General features: G+C 42.2%; 1 protein-coding gene across 6 annotated transcripts in view; it reads right to left on the reverse strand.

The window, feature by feature from the left end:
• PHACTR3 (phosphatase and actin regulator 3) overlaps positions 1 to 24122 on the reverse strand; it is a 162005-nt gene that overhangs the window by 104886 nt on the left and 32997 nt on the right. Inside the window, exon 1 of one of the 6 annotated variants that reach the window (XM_019484480.2) lies at positions 12239 to 12770. The exons of the other annotated variants lie outside the window; for them this stretch is intronic. The gene's annotated coding sequence lies outside the window, so the exon portion shown is untranslated. Of the gene's footprint in view, positions 1 to 12238; positions 12771 to 24122 lie in introns of those variants that run through there. 6 annotated transcript variants of the gene reach the window in all.

The raw sequence follows: 24122 nt of genomic DNA on the forward strand, positions 1-24122 counted from the left end.
TGTGCCCACTGGGGACTTCTACATGAGACATTTACTACACAGTAGACTAATTAGCTGCACAGAAACATCTCTGCATCTACACGTGAGCGCCTATTAGGTTTGAGCAAACTAATTTACTCTGAACCAGGATAGTACTTGTAAAAAAACAAAAAACCAAACAAGGAAAAAAACTCTACAGCAGTACATGTGTAGACCCTGCCCTGGCTGGCTGTAGCACAAGGATGATTCGGGGGGGGGGCTGCCTGCCAGCTAGCCTTGCACTGAAGCACCTTCATGCCCCAGCCAACCCCTCCGTAGCAAATTGAGCTGTGGGGAGCAGCCTCGGGCTGGCATGCCGATTCCCCCAGACCCTCTGCCAGCTGGGGCTGCTCCAACCTGGCTCAGTGTGCTGCAATTTATTGCTCACGTTCACAGCAATAAACTCTGGAGTTCATTTCTTCACATTAATTGCACGTGCAGACACGCCCACTGAGGGAGGCTCATAATAAAATCATGTATGGGTAACACTGGTATCTGGCGAAATCACTTTTTATAGAGAGCCTTTTTTGTAATGAGAAATTGAGAGCATCCCTCTTACTAGGAACTCTTCTTAATGAACACACAAATAATACAAGTATCAAAAGTCATCTGGTAGTATGCTGGTATCTGGGCAGGCATTTTTTTTCCTCCCTAAAAATCCTGACTCATGCAACGAAGTGAATGGCAAACTGTTTCCTTTTAAACCTTTCTACCCATCATGGTTGCACAGAAGGCCTTGGCGGGGGTGGGGCTCAAAAGGCAGAAAACAATAACCTAAGGCTTACACACTGCATGCACACTGAGCCTTTTCTAGTTCTTCAGCTAGATGAGCAATGTACATTTAAGTGCTTTATAATAAACAACCAAGGGAGTGTTTGAATAGATCTGTACTTTCATCAGGTCAGCCTCCTACTGTTTTACCTCTTTGTTATCCTGCAAATTCACTCTGATAAATTTATGTGGCCATGAAATAAAACTGTACTACATTTCTGTAGATATTGGAATGGAGCATGAACAATTAATTCTTTTAACAGGTATTCATTGACCACATCTCTGGAGTGATGTGACCCTGCATCCCACAGCAGATATGAAAACCAGTGAATTTTCCTTATATTCTCAATCTTGGATCTTCTTGTTAAAAGCCACTCTTTCCTCTAAAAAAGTTGCCCCCTTCCACTGTAATAGCAGCAGAGGTGAGGAGAAAAACACCACATCAACATTAATAAATTAAAGTCTCCACTTCAAAGGAGCCAAGAGGAAGTAAGCTGTTCTAAAACATTTAAAAACAAATACAGGCTTGAGATGACCAAAATGCAGCATTCCAATTTAAATAAAATAACATATTGGCTCTTCTCTGCTAAAAACCCCTAGATGATCCTATTAAAATTCAAATGGGCTTTGTGAGGACAGGAGATTATATAGTGATAGTAAATAATGGCTGGAGAAGGGATTGAAATATTGTTTTTAAATGAGAGCAGATCTCAAAGGCAATCATTCTGTGTTGGTAGTTCAGAAAAACAGTATTGGTAGTCACAGACACACAAGGTTGGTCTCCTAGGCTAAGTACAAACAGTCAAAAAGCCTGAGATTGAATCGATTCAAGCTTTGCAAGTTAGCCTAAATTGCGTAGATTGAACTGATAAGCCAGTGAACAGACATTCAAGTTTGGTTCTGGAAATGCAGCCACATGCCTGCAGTGGCCCAGGCCAGAAGCTGGGGGGACACTAGAGCACACCTCCCTGTTCAGCTGGAGCAAACAGATTGGACTAAGGGTAGCTCACCCACCTGGGGGAGCAGGGGTTGTGAGGGAGGTGCAAAGCATCCTGTGATGCTGGGGGACTGTGAGTTAACTTGAATTTGGAGGGCATCTGGGACAGAAGTTCGATTAAACCAATTTAATCTAAATCAGTTTGATACTACATCCATCCAGGTTTATCTTAAAACTGTTTTTGGCCATTTTGAAAGCAGTTTATGTGCACTGAACTTCTGTTGTGTTACAGATTTGAATTGATTTCCAGTCACTTATACGGGTTCTGTCCCTAGACCTAAGCACTCATGTGCACTCTGTTCTCCACTATTTCACTTCTATTTTTGTGTTTTGAATCTGCCTAGCAATGCCCACAACTGCAGAGTTTGCAGCAGCAGTAGTGTATCATAGAACACCTAGGCTACGTACAGACAGTCAAAAAGCCCAAGGCAGAATCGATTCCAACTACACAGCTTACTCTAAGTGGGGCTGTCCCCAACTGGCTCCCCAGTATGCACCCCCAACCTCCTGCTGTCTTCCCACAGGGGGTTGAGGAGCCCCCTGTCCAGGTCCTGGCTCACCTTGGGGTAGCCCCCCACCACCTCCCCTGCCAGGGGGTTTCCACCAGCCTGGGCTCCCCAACCTAGGCAGCCCTGGGGAGGCAAGAGGAATTTGCCCCCTCCCTCTTCTCAGCTGCTGATTGCTTCAGCCACTGCTACAGGAGGGAGGGAGAATAAGTCCTCCAGGCTGGGTTCCCACCTATGCATCCCACCATCAGGACACTGGGGAGCCCCTGCCTTGGGGAGCTTCCCCTTACCACAGCCCAGGGTCCCCTAGCCCAGGGCAGCCCCAGGGAGCAGCGGGAAATTCTCCCGTTCCTCTGCTGCTGTGAGTCTGAGGCAAAAGCAGCTGCAGAGGAGTGGAAGAATTTCCCTCTGTTCCCTGAGGCTGCCCTGGGCTATCCATGAGGCTTTCAGCAGCTAAGGCAAGCAGCTGTGGGGTTGGGGAGGGGAAGAATTCCCCTCAGCTCTTTGGGGCTGCCCTGGGCTGGGGGACCCTGGGCTGGGATGCTGTCCCAGACCCCTTCCCATTTCAAGCTACCTTACAGCCCGCAGCAGCCCAGAGTGCTTTGCAGTCCCTATAAGTTGACAAACACAAGCAGGAGGCAGGATAGGGAGCAAATTGGTGGGGTAGTCCCTGCTTCATTGGGGCAGATGGCAAAGCATCCTGGGATGCTGGGGGGCTGTAAGTTAACTTGAACTGGGAAGGGGTCTGGGACAGCAGTTCTGTAAACTGGTTTGACCTAAATCAATTAAGTCTGATACTACATCCAACAAGGTTTATCTTAAACTGGTTTTTGGCCACTCTGAAAGTGGTTTATGTGCACTGAACTTCTGTTGCGTTACAGGTTTAAATCCGTTTCTGATCACTTAAACCAGTTTATATGCAACTTCTGTCCCTAGCCCTAGTACACGTAGAAATTTTAGCCAAGTGCTACACATGTATAATTCTGCATGCTGCATTAGTGCAAATTTGTTTCTAATTAGATATTTTTGCTTTTTCCATTATTTTATTTGCCTACATATCTATAGATTTATACCTGGTGGGTGGGAGCACAGCTATGTGCACAACTGGGAGAAAACACCTGCTTGCACAGAAAAATCTGAATACACGTATAGGACACAGCATGTTGCAAAGTCTACATATTGTACAAATTAGTTAGGGCATGTGTATAAAGAAGGAAACTGAGGTGGTGGGAGTGTCATCTCTGACTTGACACTGACAAAGTCAGAGAAATGAGTGAGGCAGCCTGGCACTGCAAGGGGGTAGAAAGCTGTGGGTAGTCAAACCTAGTATGGAACACATGACACTTCTGACATTTGGTGCTCCTCACTTCTGTATAGTGATGGGAAGAAGGTCAATAATGAAATAAAAATGGGACCTGAAGTGGCTGAAAGACAACAGCAAGTGCCAATGGGACAAGATGACTTTCCTGCATCAACAAACTATTTAGGTCTCCAAATGGAGACCTGGCTGGCTGTAGTATGGTACAGTTGGGTTGCAGCCTCCATTGGAAGCCCTCTCTGCCAGCCTAGTTTTCAGAGTTTAAAAGAAAAAAACCACTAATGGGAGGAGGTGATGGAAGAACTAACAATACCGTGGTTACAGAGCTACCTATGTTCCTAGTGGAGGCACCTAGTGCAGAAAAGCTGAGCTATATACCTTGCAATCTCCTCCTTGTGCCTTTGCTGCAGGGAGCCTATTCTGGGGTTTCAGTCTGGTTATACTTTTGAGGTTTTTGCATGCATACACACACTCACATATGCATTCCCTCCCCCCCAAACCCACTACTATATGCCTGAAGTAGTCTCATGCCAGCCAGCCAGGGAAATAAACTCCCCCTCCCCCTCCTCCTCCTCCACCCCACTTTTATTTTTCTTAAAATGACTTTGAGTTGTTGCTGGTCATCAGTATAAATTACTAGGAAACCAGCCACAGACTTATTAAAACAAAAGCGAAGGCAGTTCCGGCAGACAGGCACTTTGTGCTGGTTGTCTATTTAAACCTGCTGCTGGAGCTCACCATGCAGGGCTGTTGCTTTTTTTTCTGTCTGGGAGAAGTTTGAACACAGCAGCACCAGGACAGGCTGTCTCTGCTATTGCTGCACAGCTGATGCCTAGTTTTGATTCTGTATCTGTGAATCTTCCTGAGGCTCAGATTGAAAGCAACTTTTCCCAGCAAGTGAGGGGTAATGGGGTGGAGGAGGAGGGAGGTGTTCAGGGATTAGAGTTAAGCCCTGATTTCTAACCTTATGGTGCCAGACTCTGTCTGAAGTGTATACCAGCACTGATCTTCTCTGGCAGTCTAAAGGGCCCCAGGTGCTGTAACTATGGAGACTGGAACTAGCTGGAAAACTGTCTGGCCAGGAGAGCCAAAGAGTGCATTGAGTGAACTGTTTCCATTGGCAGAACTGCTCTGGTAAGACCAAAGGCTGCACCAGTAAAAACTCTACAAAAGTCGAAAGGCTCCCTGCCCATCACCCTACTTAAAGATGTGACTTCCATTTTTTTTACAGACAGTTCAAGTGTATTGCTAACCATTCCCTTGCCTTGCTGCCTTGGGGTGTGTGTAGATGAAACAGGGGCTCTAAATTGAAGTAGTGGGTTTTAAAAAAACACCCCTTCAATTTAGGGCTGATTTAAACCCCTGTGTCATGCACACACCTGACTTACCTGCCTCTGTGGCAGTGGGGAGGGGCAGCTGGTGGCCCCCCCCTCAGCAGCACCTGCCCTCAGGCACCCATCTCAGGCATTCCTGGGGGCACCGCGGCTGCAGAGGGAAGCACTGGACCCCCACGAAGCTCAGGCAGGCAGACTTTGGGGGGGGGAGGACAAAAAAAAAAAATCAGGCTCACCACTTTTCTTGGGCGGAGACTGCCTTCCTGGGCTATTGCCAGGCTGCCTGCAGGGCTTCCTGCAGAGCCCGGTGCTTCGCTCCACAGCTGTAGGGTCAACAAACTAAAACTCCTCAAAGGAGTTTATTTGCTGCACCCCAAGTCATTTAAGGTGCATTACACCACCGAATTTCCTATAGCAGCTGGAATTAATGCGCAATACACCGCTGAGGTGTGCAAACACTGACACCATTTAAGCGGTGCAAAAATATTTAAGCTACTTTAAAGTGTTGTGCACACGCCTCTTGTTTTATCTACATACAGCCTTGGGCAACAACATTCTCTTGATCACATACCTAGAAGCCTCTTGATTATAAATTATGTTGAAAAATGAGAAGTTCTGTCCAAAAACAGCATGTGATTATGTTTAAAAAAACAAAAAAAAGTTGGATTCTTATACTTCACTACTGACTCCTAAGCCCTTGGAATGTTTTAAGGTTATATTAGCAAACTTATCTTTGCACCCATGCTCTATCTGCAGTTTCATTTTTCTGTTTTTAATCTTTGCAGGTGCATGTCTAGTTATCAGAGAACTCATTCCTAACAGTGACATGTTGGGCAAAGAGTACATGTGAGCTCCTTGGACAGCTTCTAGGGGATTTATTTTATAAGTCTCAAATAATATTAGAGGGAAGGTTCACTTGTGAATCAGAAATTGGTGTAAATTGGTATAAATGGCCTGTTCTCCGAATGGAAAGAAGCACACAGTGGGTCCTCCAAGGATCTCTGTTGGGATTGGCATTGCAAGTCTACATGATCTGGAAAGGGGGGTGAATAGTGATGTGGCCAAGGTTACAGATGATGTGAAACATTCAGAGCAGTAAAAACCAATGCAGACTCAAAACAGCTATAAAATTAAATAAAACAGCTTGCAAGATTAAGTGCACTGGCAACAAAATGGCAGATGAAATTCAATGTTAAGTGTAGTATGATTTGCATGGGGGTAGGAAAGAACCTTAAATATTCATGCATGATGATGGGCTCTGCGTTAACTGTTACTATACAGGAAAGAGATTTTTTGAGTTTGCTGAAACCATCAGCTCAGTTTTCAGCAGTTCAGAAAGGCAAATAAAATCAAATGGGGCTGGAAGGGACTTCATGAGGTCATCTAATCCAGCCCTTTGCTCAAGGTAGGTTCATCCCTGACTAAAGCCATCCTGGCCAAGTGTTTTCTAGCCTGCTCTTGTGAGTCCTTTCCAGCCCTACTTTCCTGTGATCATAAGGGAGCTATAAACAAAACAAAGTGTCATTATGCCACTTTATAAAACTATGGTGTGCTCATACCTGGAATACTGCATGCAATTTTGTCCTCCCAACTCAAAAAGGATATAGAAGAACTATGTCTTCTTTTTAAGGAAGAATCAGAAAAGGTGTAGAGAAGGATCACAGGAATGATCTGGTATGGAGGGGCTCCCATATCAGGAGACACTAAACAGGCTATGACTTTACAGGTTAGAAAAGAGATGCCTGTGTGGGACTATGACAGAGGTTTACAAAATAATACATGCTGCAAGACAACAAATAGTATTATTTACTTTCTCTCACTCAATACTAGAGCTAGTAGGCATTAACACTGAATTGCTACATAGCAGGACTAAAACTAACAAAAGGAGGCCTGTTTACACTGTGTGTGCACTTGCAGAACTCATTGCCACAAAATGTTATGGAGGTGGATTGCTAAACCTAGATTAAATGGGGATTGGACAAATTAATACAGGAAAGGTCCATCTGTGGGTATTAAGCGTGAGTAGGAAACAAGTATGGGATAGAAATTCTGGGTAGGCCTAGTTTACTTCAACATCCACACTCTGCCACTATGTAAGGCAAGATATTGGAACAGATAGACCCATGGTCTGACTCAGCAAATACGAGTTCTTATGCAATTTTTCTATCAAACCTGAATTATCTCTTGAATGCTTGAGGCTGACAAGACTTAAGATCCCCAGATTCCTGTTCAGTTAAAGCAGAGAGCTTGATGTGTAACGTTTTGTTGTTGTTTTTTATGAAGAGCATATTTCTCTTTGTAAATATTTAATACAGTCCACAAACATAGCATGACCACATAAGGAAACTCCTCCTCAATCCTGTCTCTGAAGAGCCATTTAGAATTTTAAAAAATCAACAACTCATTTACATGTAAACTCTTTTGTATAATATTTTCTAATTAGCATCTAATGGGAATAAACAGTTTAAAATGTGTCAGATATGCCCATCTTCAGAGCAAATTTACATATGCGATTGCATAGCTCTGATATCTTTATTCTGGGTTTAGAACTATATGCTGGCAACACTACCGTTGCCACCTAGCTTCACAACAAATCAGAAACCCACTGGTGTACATTACAGGTTTATCTTCAAAGGTTTAGTATTCCCACAAACACACTGAACAGAAACTCAGTTTTGTTGGCAATCTTCCCATTCAGATTTCCCACATATGCAACTGTTGGAAAATCCTTTAGTTAGAAAATGAATAATTTGAGACCACAAGTGGTGTTCCTGACTAGTAATGCTCTGTCCTATACAGCAGAATGTATCCAGTAAACATTTGCTAAGGGAAGTTAAGCCACAGGGGCTAGGGACAGACATTACGCATAAACCGGTTTAAGTGATCAGAAATTGGTTTAAACCTGTAATAGAACAGATGTTCATTGCACATAAACCAGTTTGAAAACAGCTGAAACCGGTTTGAGATAAGTCTACATTCAACCAGATTTAACTGATTTGGGTCAAACCGGTTTATGAAATGTCTGTCCCAGACCCCTTGCTGGTTTAAGTTAAATCAGACTTCTCCAGCATCCCAGCATGCTCTCTGGGCTGGGCTGGGCAGGGCTCTCTGCTCCACAGCAGAGCTGTTGTTATAGTGTGTGACAGGCTTGTGAATTAACATAATTATAAACTGCATTTGTTATGGATTCATCATAATGACTGCACCACAAATCCAGTTGTGAAACCCTCTCTTATTTGTTAATGGGAGCTACAATATTTTGTCTGTGTTTAGCTTATAAACAGGACACTGTTCACAAGAACTACTGAAACCACACGTTACTCTGGAAACCAACAGTTTTGGCTCCTACAGCTAGTTGGGAATTTCATGACTAAATTTTTTTAGAAAATGTCAGCTTGTAAAATCCCACATGTAAGGCAATGCATCTGATTACAAATGAACTTCTGATAAAAGCTGTGTAGAAACCTGCCTAGTTTCCCACCAGCTCTCCTGGTTGTTGGGGACCCAAAGTTTCCTACCATGCAAACAGTCAGAAATTCAGGGATGCCAGAGCTCTCTGTGCCTTGGGACAGAGGATACATACAAACTGATATAAGTGATCAGAAACCGGTTCAAATCTGTAACACAACAGAAGTTCAGTGCACATTAACCCCTTTCAAAATGGCTGAAACTGGTTTAAGATAAGCCTGGATAGATGTAGCATCAGACTTAGCTGATTTGGGTTAAATCAGTTTGTTGAAATTCTGTCCCAGATCCCCTCCAGATTCAAATTAAATCTCAGAGGCCCCCAGCATCCCAGGATTATTTGCAACTTTCCCACAAACCCCGCCTCACAGGGCAGGCAGGCTAGCTTTGCCCAAGCTGTCTGCTCCAATCAAGCAGGGAGGCGTGCTGTAGCACCACCCCAGCTTCTAGCCTGAGCCACTGCAGCCATGTGGCTGCATTTCAAGAATCAAAAATGAATGTCTGTTCACTTGTTTATCAGTTCAATCTACACTGCTTAGACCATGGGTAAGCAAAATGCGGCCCACAGGCCAGATGCGGCCCGCCAGGCCATTCTATCCAGCCCACAGAGCCCCTAAAAAAATTTAGCAAATTAATATTAATCTGCCTGTGGCTGCCTGTCATGCAGCCCTCAATGGTTTGCCAAAACTCAGTAAGTGGCCCTCTGCCCGAAATAATTGCCTGCCCCGGCTTAGACTAACCTGTGAAGACTAAATTGATTCAGCCTCAAGCTTTTTGTCTGTCTGTGTTTAGCCTGTGTGGGGAACCTGGGTCCCTCCCATAGAGCTTCATCTCTAGTCTGGGCTTGGCTTTCTGATTCCATAGCAAAGAGGCTGGAAACCTTGAAAGCTGTAGAGCAAGCCACGGTTAGCTTACCAAGAGAGACAAGGTGGGGCAAGGCACAGGAATAGAGCCAGGTCTCCTGTCTCCTATGTATTTTTCAAATGTGTAGCTTGGAAGATGAGACTGTCTTTTTCAAATGCAGTGGGGACAAAACTAGATGAGAGGAGGGAAAGGAGTAGATTTGGACTAGAAGTCTGCTGAGGTTGGGACTGGAAAGAAAGGAAGAGAAAAGCAGCTTGGATTTGGAAGGGTAACATAAGACTGGAAATTGGAAGTTAGGAAGGAGACTGTGTGTGAATAGGCAAGAACAGAACTGGGACAGGAAACCGAAGGCTGGGACAGAGACAAGGCTCAGACAGGGACAGTTTTGGAGAGATGAAGATAAGAGTTAATTTTAGGAGAACAGGACAGAAGAGCCTCTGAAAATGAACTTGAGTCTTGAATCTTGCCATATCTCTGCTATCGGCAGATATCTCTGATACCACCATTGTGGTCTATCACAATCTACTGCTGATCCAGATATCTACTATTGCTATCAATTCCCATCTTTGTTCATGCAGCAGACACTTGTGCAGTGCCCCTAAATACTCTGTTACAGCTGATAAATCATGTGGATGTCAATTTGATGGCACATGGTGGAATTCCCAGGGTTTTTCCAGGGTTTTTTGTGTTTAAAAGCCTTTTTTACAGTCATGTATATGACTGCAATATTAAAAGATCTGAAGGTCACAAAATTAGGAAGTACAAATACAAAAATAAAGCTTGCCTGTGCAATTTTTAATGGATTCCCCTTCACATACATTGTATGATACTGTATTTACCTGATCATGTAGTGTTTTTTCCTCTAGACCTGTGCCCCATTTGGAGCACAGCATGGGTCAGTTCTTGAGGGGTTTGTTAATTTGAGTCCATCTGTGGGACTCGCACTGCATTTCCTGCAGAAGTTGAAGTTGTACAGTGAATGAGGCAGAAAGTTACAGGAGACAGTTAAATGCTGACCTAACAAACTTGATTTTTATTCCTGGCCCTGCCAAGGAGTTCCTGTAGGGTGGTAAGCAAAGTCACTTAAGTCAAAATCTTCACAAGAATGCATTTAGGGATCAGTTTGAGAACCAGGGCTCTGATCTGAAGACATACTGAGAACTCACACCTGAATTTAATGAGAGCTCTACATTAGTACCTGGTAATGCTAAAACTCTGGAAAATCAGGTCCTATGCATCTCTTAAGTTGGACACTGAAAATGACTGAATAATTTGACATTAATTTCTCTGTTACTCAGCTCCTCCACACCCCCACCCCCACAATAAAAGGAGTATAATGCTACCCCCTTCACCATACAGGGGTCTCATGAAGATCAATTGTTTGTAAAGCACTCAGTTATTTTTTAAATTAGGTCCACAGAAAAGCTCTTGAAGAAACTGATAATTCTGTCTTCTTAGCATTATCTGAATGTAAAAAAAAAAAGTATGTGATAATGTAATTAAATACTATATCATAATACATAGGTAGAAGGGTGGGGGGTGGAAACTGAAGTTGTATAGGGAACCATAATTCTAGCGTTTCCTAACTTCTCAGTGTGTGACCTTTAAAAAAAACCTTAATGCTGTGCCCTTAACTAAATTAATATATAATTATATATGACTATGCACAAGGGAGCTTCTCAGTATCTAAATAACATTTACTTTAAAAGGGTCAGATAAAATAATGTTAATTTAACTAAACCAGTTCCAGCTTTTCCCTTGCTTTATTTATAAGGCAAAGCCACCTGCATGTCTCCAAAGAGCTTTTCACATACCAGATGAATATCTAGGAAGCGTGGGGGTGGAAAGGCATCAACTTCTTTTTTTAGCATGTGTAATTCATTTCACTGGGCACTTTGATTTGATCATCATATGTGCAAATTAGGCATGAAAGAAGAGCTCCTTTTCAAAGTGTCAGCGTTTCATATTGAAAAAGTCTGTATTATTATTATTATTATTATTAAGCTTTATTTCCCCGTCTGTCCAGAATGTATGCTATATGGAATAATTTTGGTTTTTCCTAATTTGTTTTGGTTGAACGTGTACGCCTCTCTCTCTCTCTCTCTGTCTCTCGGCATCATTTCAATGCTGTATCTTTAGAGCACCAGACAAAATTCATCACAAATGTTGAACAACTGTTGTATTACCCTAAGTAGGTTAAAAAGTGTTTTCTAGCAAATAAGCTGGCTACAGCTGTTTGCCAGCATAACTCACTTTCTCACCAATGCTTTGGGTCAAGAAACTTGCAACACAACACTGAGTTAAAATTCTTTGTGACACTGGCGTTTGAAAGAACTTCCCAAATACCAATAAATCAGTGCACATTATTCCTGTTACCCAACAGTTCTTGGCACTGTAACTTTTAAATATATGCTATTTTTGGTGGCTGACTAATAGCAGTCAAGTCAAACATATTGAACAAATAGTTCAGTAGTGAATCTGCTGACATCTTAAGCAATTTACAGTTTTGTAGAGGAATGTTCTTGGTTACAGATTGTAGGCTGGTTTCTGGAGCACAAACTGAGGAAAAAACTACCCTGCATTAGCAGGAGAATGGACAATGTAACCTAAGAAGACTGTTCCTTCTCTACCCCCCTGGTCTGTACTGGTAAGAGGGATGCCAGAATTAGTTTGCTTGATGCCAAGTATTCCAAATCTCTTATGCATACTTGTTAAAAATCATTAAAAGCAAACTCCACCCCCTAAGTACAATACATTGTTCTAGATAATTTACATTCAACCTGTAAACAAAGATATAAGCCTCCTGGCTAGAGGAAAAATTTCCAGTTAATTTAAAATAAATATCCAGTTAGCCTGGTCTAACATTTTTACTAAAGAATCTATGGTATCTTTAAAAATGCATTGGTAACAGGCAGTAAATATTTACTGACCTCTCTATTTATTTCTTCTGTTCCTTGCTACTCACCTCAGAGTGCTGCTGCTTGCTCGGAGCACACTGAATGCAGCAGTTCAATCCAAGGAGAAAAATGGTTAGTTCCCTTATTGTTATCTCTTGCAATTTTCTTCACCTCTTCTTTTCAGAGGGCATAAAAATATAAGGACAGACCCTGTTGGGGTCTAGACAGGTCCTGTTATTATGTAGAAAAAAATAAATACATTTCCAATTCTAGCCAGAGAAATCAGTCTTCACTCGCAGGTGCTTGGAGCACGAATGTTATACTGTATGCATCTGTAAAAGCCCACGCGGTATTCAGAATTAGGCTTGGCTTCTAAATGTAGCACCAAATAAAAATCTGCAAATCAACTTGTCTTCATTCTGCAAATTTCTCTGCCTCTTTCCTGTAGAAGTTGAAAGTCACCATAAAGCTTTTTAACTGGAGACGCTGAAGAAGAAAGGGAGGATAACAGAAGGCCTATAGAATCAGCTTAGCACTGAAACCAAACACGCAAAGAATAATATAGCTCATTAAGGTGCCTCTGTCAACCCCATAGTAGCTTTTACTCGGCTCCCACACTAAACCCGTGATTTCCTTCTCCCAAGGCAATTTTGTTTTATAGCACTGTCAGCAAACTGCTTCAGCCACTGTTTGAAAGGATTCCAACCTAAATTACAGTAGTGAAAGCCTGCTCCCAGCCTCGTGCTATTTTCTTTTTTCCTAGAATACTTAAATTTGATCATATTCCGCACCCAACCATAACCAAATGTCCAGGATATAGGCAAACAAACCTTTCTCTCTTCTTGTAATCTTAAATCCCTTCATTAGGAGAACTCAATATGAATTGCTTTGGAAAAAGCAAAGAATCAGGAATAAATAAAACTCTCCATGAACAGCTGCACAGCTCTGCACTTCAAGACACATATCAAAACAGTTTTCTACATTTTTGGAACATGCTATTACCATCTAAATTTAAAATTGCTGGCTCTTTCCTACATGAAGGCAAATGCAAACCTAAGAACCTAAAACCACAGCCCTGTTCTGTTTTTAATTCCTATCTTACGACACAGAATACAAGTATAAATGGGTAAACATACCACCTTTTCATGGGTCCCCAGAGTATGTGCTTTCTAGGTGTTGACATGGAATCAAAGAAACAGCTAGAGAAATTCTTGCACACTTTGAGATTAATCAATATTCATGGTTCTCTGCTGAAATCTAATTCTCCCAGCTGCTCCAGCTCTCTGCAGACTGCTCACAAAAGACATTCTCCCTGCTAATGAGCACCTTTTATCTTGAAGTTAGCAGAAGGGGAATATTGGACATTAGGCCCATTTGCTTAAGATACCATTTTTCACTTTTTACATTTTAAGTCCATTTTAAGCAAAGGGGGAAAGCATGGAAAGTTAAGAAATTAAGGGAAGTAGGGAGTTAAATGGATTACAATTATATGGGTCACTCGTGTTAACCAGTTGGTCAAAATGAAGTTAGTACAGGCTGAAAAGTACAGTATAGGCAGGATGATCTCAGAGCTGGAAATGAGTCTTCTCACAGCCCGTGGGGTAGATTTTTTTTCTGTGAGACATGTGAACTAGGGCTGTGCAAAGCTTCAATCTGGTAGAGATTCAGTCTGATTCAGCGGCCAAATCACCGAATCCAAATAGAACCAGAGGACCCTTTAATCTCTCCGAATCGATTCGGAGATTTGGCCATAGACACAGCTTAAAATGTTTTTTCTACGTGGCTCTAGGTAGCAAGCGGCTAATCAGTGCTGCAATGCTGGGGCACATGGAGCATCCTATAGGAGTGCAGGAGGCTCCCCAGCATGCTCGGCAGCAGACTCAGAAGTGGACAAGAAGCACTTCCAGTCCACTTCTGGGTCTGCCAGGGAGCATGCAGGGCCCCCCCCGCCATGTCCTCCCGCCTCGGCAACTGGTGCCACCTGGGTCTGAGGGGGCACCCAGGGTCCCCTGCGTCCGATTGCTGAGCCAGGGGGGTGGTGGGGGCCCCAGCATGCTCCCCGGTAGACCCAGAAGTGGGCTGGAAGTACTTCCGGTCCACTTCCGAGTTCGCTGCTGAACACATGGAGGACCCCCCACACACTCCTGTGGGATGCTCCATCCGCCTCAGCATCGCAGCATTCACAAGCTGCACCGGTACCTCGAAATATGTAGAAAAGCATTTAAAGCTGTGTCTATGGCTGAATTGCTGATTCTCTGAATAAGCTTCGAATCTGCAGATTCAGATTTGGCCGAATCGAATCGGGGACAGAGATCTGAATCAACGAATCAAATCGCTGTCCCTGATTTGGGCCGAATCCGAATTGAATAGGGCCCGCTTCGCACACCCCTAATGTGAGTGCATTACCCATTGACTACAGTGAAATAGGTCTCTTCACCTAACCAGAAGATCACTAACTACAGATTTGCAAACAATTTCAATAGTTTCATAGCTTCATAGTTGGTAGGGTCAGAAGGGACCTGAGCAGATCAAGTGTGACCCCCTGCCATGGGCAGGAAAGGATCCTGGGGTGAAACAACCCCAGCTAGGTGATTTGTCTAGCCTCCTTTTTAAGACCTCCAGAGTAGGAGCGAGCACCACTTCTCTTGGATGTTGGTTCCAGATCCTAGCCACCCTGACTGTGAAGTAGTACCTCCTGATATCCAGCCTGAGCCTACTCTCGGTCAACTTATGGCCGTTATTCCTTGTTACTCCCAGTAGTGCTTGGGGGAACAGGGTCTCTCCCATTGCCTGCTGGTCCCCCATGGTAAGTTTATAGATGGCCACCAGATTCCCTCTCAGCCTTCTCTTGTGAAGGCTGAACAGGTTCAGGTCCCATAGCCTGCAGGGTCTGCCCTGCTGCCCCCTGACTATGTGAGTGGCCCTACTCTGGACCCTCTCCATGTTGTCCACATCCCTCCTGAAGTGCGGCGCCCAGAACTGGACGCAGTACTCCAACTGCAGCTTGACCAATGTCACATAGTGGGGGAGGATCACCTCCTCGGACCTGCTTGTGATGCATCTGTGGATGCATGACAAGGTGCAATTCGCCTTACTGACCACATCCTCACATTGGCAGCCCATGTTCATCTTGAAACCAGTAATGACTCCAAGATCCTTTTCTGCCTCTGTGCTGGGGAGAGGCAAGTTCCCCAGCCTGTAGGTATGGTGCTGGTTTTTCCTCCCCAGGTGCAGTACCCTGCACTTGTCAGTATTGAATCCCATCTTATTCTCATCTGCCCACCCCAGTAACTTGTCCAGATCTAGTTGTAGCCTGTCCCTCCCTTCCAGTGTGCCCACCTCTCCCCACATCTTAGTGTCATCTGCAAATTTGAACAGGGTGCTTTTTACCCCCTCATTCAAGTTGCTGATGAAGATGCTAAACAATGCGGGCCCAAGGACTGAGCCCTGGGGGCCCCCACTGCCCACATCCCTCCAGGTTGAAAATGACCTGTCCACCACCACTCTCTGGGTGCAGCCCTCCAGCCAATTTCTGACCCATCTGACTGTGTAAGCATTGATGCCACAGTCGCCTAATTTTTTAATGAGAATGGGGTGAGAGACCATGTCAAAGGCCTTCCTAAAGTCCAGAAAGACTATGTCCACCGCAACACCTGGAGATAGAGATGACTCTTGGAATTGGGAATGGTCAAAAGTCTTTTGTGGATATAGACAAACATACCTTTTAATGTCCTCAAAAAGGGGGAGCTGCTGCTCAGGAGCACATGGGCATTCTTTCAATTTAACTGTTAACACCTACATGATCCTGTAGCAATGCAAATGAGCTAATTCACCTCAACTTTGACCCTAGTGAAACCTCATTAAAGCTGTGGTGATTTTTGTTACACTTGTGTTGCTGCAGAATCATGCAGATGTAACAGTTGCATCATAACAGCTGATATTCATATCCTTTGTTATCAATACAATTGTTCATAGATTCATAGATGTTAGGGTCGGAAGGGACCTCAATAGATCATCGAGTCCGACCCCCTGCATAAGCAGGAATGAGGTCTGGGTCTAGATGACCCCAGCTAGATACTCATCTAACCTCCTTTTGAAGACCCCCAGGGTAGGGGAGAGCACTACCTCCCTTGGGAGCCCGTTCCAGACCTTGGCCACTCGAACTGTGAAGAAGTTCTTCCTAATGTCCAATCTAAATCTGCTCTCTGCTAGCTTGTGGCCATTGTTTCTTATAACCCCCGGGGGCACCTTGGTGAATAAAACCTCACCAATTCCCTTCTGTGCCCCCGTGATGAACTTATAGGCAGCCACAAGGTCGCCTCTCAACCTTCTCTTGCGGAGGCTGAAAAGGTCCAGTTTCTCTAGTCTCTCCTCGTAGGGCTTGGTCTGTAGGCCCTTAACCATACAAGTGGCCCTTCTCTGGACCCTCTCCAGGTTATCCGCATCCTTTTTGAAGTGTGGTGCCCAGAATTGCACGCAGTACTCCAACTGCGATCTGACCAGCACCTGATAGAGGGGAAGTATCACCTCCTTGCACCTATTCGTCATGCATCTGCTGATGCACGATAAAGTGCCATTGGCTTTTTTGATGGCTTCGTCACACTGCCAACTCATGTTCATCTTGGAGTCCACTAGGACTCCAAGATCCCTTTCCACTTCCATGCCACCCAGCAGGTCATTCCCTAGGCCATTTGTTATGTCAGTCTATATGCTGTGAAAACTTTTCTAGCAAAAAACTGAGTTTTCAAGGAAACCATTTCTCACACAGTGTGAAATCTTGGGGGGGGGGGGGGAATTACAAAAAGCTGAAATTTTGTGTTTCCTCTTCATTTTTGAAGAAATTAGTCACCAAGAAGAAGGAATTAAGGGAAACCCTTTCTGACCAGCTCTAGCAACAATTTTTCAGTACTAGCAGTCATCAAAAGTGTGAGAGGAAAGTGTATGTCTTTTAAGTAACAAAGCATCAAGAGTCTTCACTTGGTTTTGAAGTGGCCTAACAATTGTAATTGTGGATCAGCCAAAAGTCAAGTACTCTCTGAATGTGTATAAGCAATAATCAGAACATTTAATACTTGAAACGGAGTTCAGGAAAAATTATCCTGTAGAGGTACCCAGCAACTGCAGTGCAGCTCTCGCAGGTTAGTACGTGGAAACTCCTGGTAAATTTCCAAAGCCATTGTCACTTTTGCTCACTGTCTTTGGCCTTTTTGTTACTGAAGATGTCAGATACATTTTCCAGTACCCTACAAACTCTATGGTGTCTCCTCCTAGGCTTCCTCCATTTGTTGTCCTCCTAACAAAGTAGTTGAAGCAAATTATGCCATTGGTCAGTTTCTCTGTACAGACTCAGCAGCCTTGATGCTGACAAATCCTGTCCTGACAGAAGTGCAAGGATCACACGGATAATGCAAATATAAGTAATTACCTTTTTTAAATGCAAGGAGTGGGCAAGAATAGGAAACTCACAATGCATGGCTCCAGATGCTTCAAATCATCAGCTGAAATTTCAGCACCAGAATCCCAAGCCTCATCCACCTGAACAAATCCTTTAATGAACAGTCTGCTGCAAACTCTTTGGGGACTGCTACTAAAGAGCATCTTCAATACAGACTTATTTCAAAGCCCATTAGAGTCAGTGGGAGTGTTTCTAGTAACTTCAATGAGTTTTAGATCATCCCTTAAGGGAATGTATTACAAGAAGGTCCTGCCTGGTTAAGGACATTCTTGAAATATTCAGGCATGCTTTTTGAATTCTTGCACAGGATCCCTTTTCTACAGAGATCTATGCAGATATAAGAGTTGGATTCTTCAGTTTTATACAACTTAACCTGTTCTACAGGTTTAGAGAAACACATACAATGGTAAATGAAAAATGGGGATTTTTTTCAAGCCACTTCATAGAAACTGGTGCTGTACTGACCATCATTCTTATGCTTTATATTCCAGCTTCTTCATTTGATAAGATAGTATTGCTGAAGTTACCTGTTGGCATATCATTCTGACTTGCTACTCAGTGGACATGTCTACATGTGCACTAATGCACTTTTCCTAATGTGAATTAAATTTAATATCTCCAATGTGAGGTATTAAATAGTACTGTGCATTAGGCTGCCCTAATGCACAGTACTAAAGTGTTTTTAAGTAACACTTAATGTGCAGTAACCTATTTTACTGCGCATTGGTGTAATTGCACGGTTTTTTTACGAGATGCTTTAATGCACAGTAAAACAGGCTGTTGCAAATTAAACTACACGTGTAGTTGTGCACAGTAAATACCTTCTCTTATAATCTTTTGGGCACATGTGCCATGTTTAATTGTTCCTGATGGAACTCTGGGTAGAGGAAGATGCTTAGACATCTTGCAAGGCTCCCTTCCTTATTTCTGGGAGAACTGGTTTTCAACTGGATAATTTCTAACAGACAGAGATTACAACAGGCTTGAAGGATGGTTTTAACATAGAATGTGGGATGGTTGACTAAGGCAGAGGAAAATGGAAAGAAAAGTGGAAGAGAAGGGATATGTGCACTAATATTCCAGGGATATATGAGTAGAAACAGCAAGTTCCATTAAAATCTGCTTAAGATATTGGCCATTTTTTAGAAGATTTAAAATGTCTGTTCTTAAACTACATTTTGGTTATTAATTTTTCTCCATCAGTCTGTGTGGAATATAGATTTATATTCCACATAGATGAATGTAGAAATATTAAATATGATAGCCCTTATATATTATAGCCCTTTCTCTTGTACTGATATATCAATCTTGGAAAATTGCATGGCAACAGAGAGACTAATTTTCTAATGTAAATGCTTGAAGTTTAAACAAGGTATCTGCGTCAAGGCACCAAAGACTGTGATTTTCTGCATTGTAACCCCTGCAGAAAAGGACTTAGGGGTTACAGTGGAGAGTAAACTGAATATGAGCCAACAGTATGTCCCTGTCACCAAAAAGGCACTGCATTGGTAGTTGTGTTCCCAGCAGGTCAAGGGAAGTGATTCTTCCCCACTATTCAGCACTGGTGAGGCCACATCTGGAGTACTGTGTCCAGTTTTGGTCCCCCCACTACAAATTGGAGAGTCCAGCGAACAAAATGGTTCGGGGGGCTGGGGGACATGACTTGTGAGGAGAGACTAAGGAAACTGGGCTTATTTACTCTAGAGATGAGAAGACTCGGTGGAGATTTAATAGCAGCCTTCAACTACCTGAAGGCTGGGTACAAAGAGGATGCAGCTGAACTGTCCTCAGTGGTGGCAGATGACAGAACAAGGAGCGGCAAGGGAAGTTTAGGTCAGGAAAAACTTTAAAATTGCTAAAACAAAGAAGTATGCATTTTTGCAACATGTGAAGGCTGAAGAGAACTTGGCATTTTAGGAATCCTTCACAAGATGTCTCAGTAAAATGATATCCATAACCTATTCAACATTTCTTAACTACTCTACTTTAAACTCGTGTTTGGATTTAATTTTGATTTTTCTTTCTTCTGTTGGGTTTAATAATTACCCACATAAAGGGGCACATTAATGAAGATTGGAACAATTACTCTTTAGACCAGAAAACTGGTAGTTATCTGTGAGCTTACATTTAGAAAGACTGCAGAATAAAAGATTTGCTCTCCTATTGTCACAAACCTGAAAAGGCACTTTCGTTTTCTAAAACCTTTTTTTTCATTCAGTTGTACTTAAAATGCTTGGACTATTATGTTACCTACTTCCATAATGAACACTTATAACCTTTTCTAATTTGGAATTAATATGGTAGTTAGCAGAAAAAGAAATCAGATGTAACTGATATTCTACCAGTGTATTCCTGGAAACATCTTAAAGGATTCTGCACTGTACTTTTCTAAACCCCGCCCCCCCTTTTTCCCTTTTGATTTAGCTACAATTTTTTTTAACAGAAGCCATCTATTTTTCTCACTTGCTCAGTAAACCCTTTTCCTTCTTGAATCTTTATTTTTATCCTCTGTTGTGTCTTACAAATCCACTGAATTTGTAAGCAGTTTCAGTGGTCACTAACAAGGTCATTAGACAATTTAATCATGAAGAATCTTCTCCAGACCTAATAATTGCTGTAAAAGATGAAAATATTAAAAGACTGGATGTTCATACATGCAAATAGGAAAATATATGTATTGTGCCTATGCTTTAGAGTTGGCATTACATGGTCTAGTCATTCTTGCACAAAAATGTCACAGCAGATTCAATCATCAGCTATCTCTGATGGTTGACCTCTGCCTGATTTTACCCAAGTTAACAGGGAAATGATTATTGAAAATTTTTAAATTGTGATTTCCATGTCCCCAAAATACAACGGGAAAATCTATAGTGGATTTCAACTTAAAGCCAGATGTTAGTTTTGGTCTGTGTAGCTGGTTCTAAACATAAGGACCTATGGGCAGAGTCCTCTTACATCCACTGTAGCTGTGAGAAAAGAGGGCTAGATACTACTTCTCTTCCTGTGTCCATGGACCAGGACAGGTGAGGAATAAGTAGAGTCTTAGTTAAGCTTCTGGGTGGAACAGGTGATCCACTATAAAATGGGCAGTAATCTATCAGCAAAATTTGATTTTTCCAAGAGCAGCAGGAGGAATGAAGGAGCACACTTCATTAAACTGTGCCTATGCCAGCAACGGTGCACCATCCCTTACAAAGCATCCCAACCAGAGATACTAGTGGTAACAAACAAAAGCCTCGGATTACTTTAGTACTGTACACTTTATCCAGCATGCCAATTTTTTTATAATGTAATATATTTTCTAATCTCAAACTCTCCTGTCTGCATTTGAGTTTAGTGGGAGCTTTACTCAATAAAAGACAAGAGGCAGGGAGGAAGAGAAGCACCTTTTTTTAATGTTTCCCAGATCCTCAAAGATGTTCAAATTTATTCTCAAATGGAAAAATACTTTAAATATCTCTTCATTTATCTTTGGCATTTCTGAAGTAACTATTTCAATAAGATAGTGTTTGCTGATTGTTCTGTGTTGTGCCATATTACTATTCCAATGAGATCTTAAGTAGAGTTAATCCTGATTTTAAGTGGTATGATAGAGGAGAAAGCCCCTAGCTTATGTTGTATGCAAACATCACTGCTTTAAGACTTTATATCAAGAGCTATTTCTGCAATCCATAAATGAAGACAGCCGGCAAGAAAAACTATCTGTAGCTATAAAGTATGAATGCGAGTGTTCATTGGTTACTGCAAGTGTGCCAAACTGCCAGATGCCAGACAGCTTCTTAACCCTGTGCAAAAAGATATGCAAACATGGTACTAATGATGGCATATCATTAAAAGATATGCAAACATGGTACTAATGAGAGGGCATAAAAGGAACAGGTTCTACCAGCCTAACTATTCACTGTAAATACTTCTCTCCACACACAGTTGCGTTAACAACTGCCTACTGAATACTACCAGTAAGGGTGAGATGATTTGATTCTAACTATATGACACCTAAGTGGTCCAATATTTGTAATAAGTGAAAGATATAATGCTTAAAGCTTTACATTACTACCACTGACTTCAACCAGAGCAGGAGCAGGCCTTCAGTAAAAGAATAAAGAGGAATGGATGTACTGAGTTTCAGTTATTTCTGCAACCACTAGAAACAATTCCATCATTTCATCTCTTTTTACTTTCCAATCATAACATTTTCATTTCAAACTAAAAATCCAATTCTTTTACATGGAACTTTTGTATCTGTTGGTGTAACCTGTACAAATAAAATATATATCTACGCCCATCAATTATTCATCTATATTTTGATAGCTGTCCCAAATGCATGCTTTTGACCTTCAAGAAGAAATGTTCAAGCACACAAGGAAATCCCACTTGCCCTAAGTTTGAAAAGGTTAGAAGCCCATGAATTATCAACTATGCATTTCACGGTGTCTAGGATAACCTGTGCAAATCATGGAATAGCAAACGCCAGATTCGTTTTGATTAAATGCCAAAGGTAAGACCAGCAGATACAGCATAGCAGTGATTTTTTTCAGCGGCTCGTTCCCAAAAATTTCCTTTAAACAGCTTCTTGGAATAGATCTATTTCTTTGGTTCACCTGAATGGGGTGAGTTTTAAATAATATTGCTGTGGCAGACTTTATACATATTATCCAAAAAACCCAAATTGCTGCATTTCTCTTCTGTCCTGATAAATAATATAGAAAATTTCTTGTAAATTCTAACAGTCTTCACTACAGCTGGTATAATTTAAAGTATCTCTAAAGGTCATCTTGGTACCTGGCCATCACAGGGTTTTTTAGAACTGCTGTTGACTTAATTAGAAGAAGTTTTTGGAAAAACAAATGTAAAAATAGGCAAAATAACATATTAGAAGCCATCTGGTTAATTGCTTAAAGAGAAGAAGTACTTCGTTTCATAAGCATGCAGTTCTGAAAATCTGGGCCTGTATCCTCTGTGCAATATACATCCAGATTACCCTATTTTATACTATGTGGAATATACATTTTTTAAATTATTTTAATTCCATGAGAGCTAAAGATTCCAGGATGTATAGCAGTTAATAGGCAATAGGCTTATATTGTAGCATATACACATAGATACATGCAAGCCAGGTTGGCCTTATTTTTCCACTATAATGCTTTTATAGTTCTGTCGGTGTGGACTCTTCTGCCAAGTGAGAATTTGGCATGTTGTGCTGTACAAAGTGGGTAATAAGAATGAATGTATCCACATAATATATAACTTTACTAATATACATATCTCCTTCAATTAGTGCTGAGAGGACTTGATGGAAATTAAAAGGTGGCAAAAAAACAAAAGAACATACCAATATTCAGCACCAAGGTCAGCTCAAAATAATACTGTGCCTTTAAAACTATCCACCTTAATTAACAAATCAATCTTTCTCTTAATAAGGTGGAATGTGTGACTCTAATGATGAAGTCAGCCAGTCCTGCTGTGGAAGATTTTACAGCTATAATCTAATAGCTAAAATGGTATGCATGCAAGTATCTTTACTGAAACGGCTCTACAGAAGTGAATAAAACAGCTTCATATAATGCAAACATTGGACTCCAAGCTATATTTTCTTTGGGCTATGTTCTGCTACTTTTATTCACATCAGGTAGTGCCTCCTTGCACAACAGGACTGTATACATCAGAAGGTAAACCTTGGCAGGGGACGGGGTGGCAGAATCGGACCCTTAATGAATAGCTGAACTATTCCACAGAACAGATTATATATAAAAATTGTCACCAGACATGACTTTGCATAGCAAATAGTGCATAAACTAACCCCCCCAAAGGAGATGCTGTATCAGGCATCACTCCAAAGCAGACCTCCTTCCTCCCTCCCTCTTTCTTGTAATATGGTGGGGAGTAATTTGTAGCCACCCAATCCCATCAACAACCAACCATCAGGTGGGCATGGCTCAGAGGTGCTGGCCAGTGATCTGGGGGATATATTCAAGGCCCTGTCCCTCTTTCCACTTGTGTCTACTTACTCTTCAGCAGGTAGAGAGTGAGTATTGTTTACCATCTTATACCTGCATGCCCAGGCCCTGACACACATGTTCCTGTGTCTGGATAACTTATTTACTTTACTGGATGGTGGGTTTGAAACAGAGTTACATTTAAATGATCACAGTTATGACAGAGAACCCCTCCCCATCTCCCTTCCCCACAATCCATCTCTCTCTCCTGCCATCCCTCCAAAAACATAGGTTCTGGTCAAAATCTGTTTTTCTTAGCTGGTGTGAAATGCAAAATTAGAGGGATCCATGTGCTTATGCAGTTTCTATATACAGAAAGGGACAAGTGAGGTTCCACTGGACCCAGTGCCAATACTGCTAATCCTCACACCTCCTCACTGGCCAAGAAAGTTTTTGGAGATGCAACATAAACTTTAAGCCATTAGCCTAATGTGCAATTTCTCTGGAGACTCTCAACTCATATGAGTTGAGTTGTAGAGGATTCCAGCATAAATCCTGAAG

The sequence above is a fragment of the Alligator mississippiensis genome, chromosome 9 (assembly GCF_030867095.1).
Source record: "Alligator mississippiensis isolate rAllMis1 chromosome 9, rAllMis1, whole genome shotgun sequence".
Classification (NCBI taxonomy): Eukaryota; Metazoa; Chordata; order Crocodylia; family Alligatoridae; genus Alligator; species Alligator mississippiensis.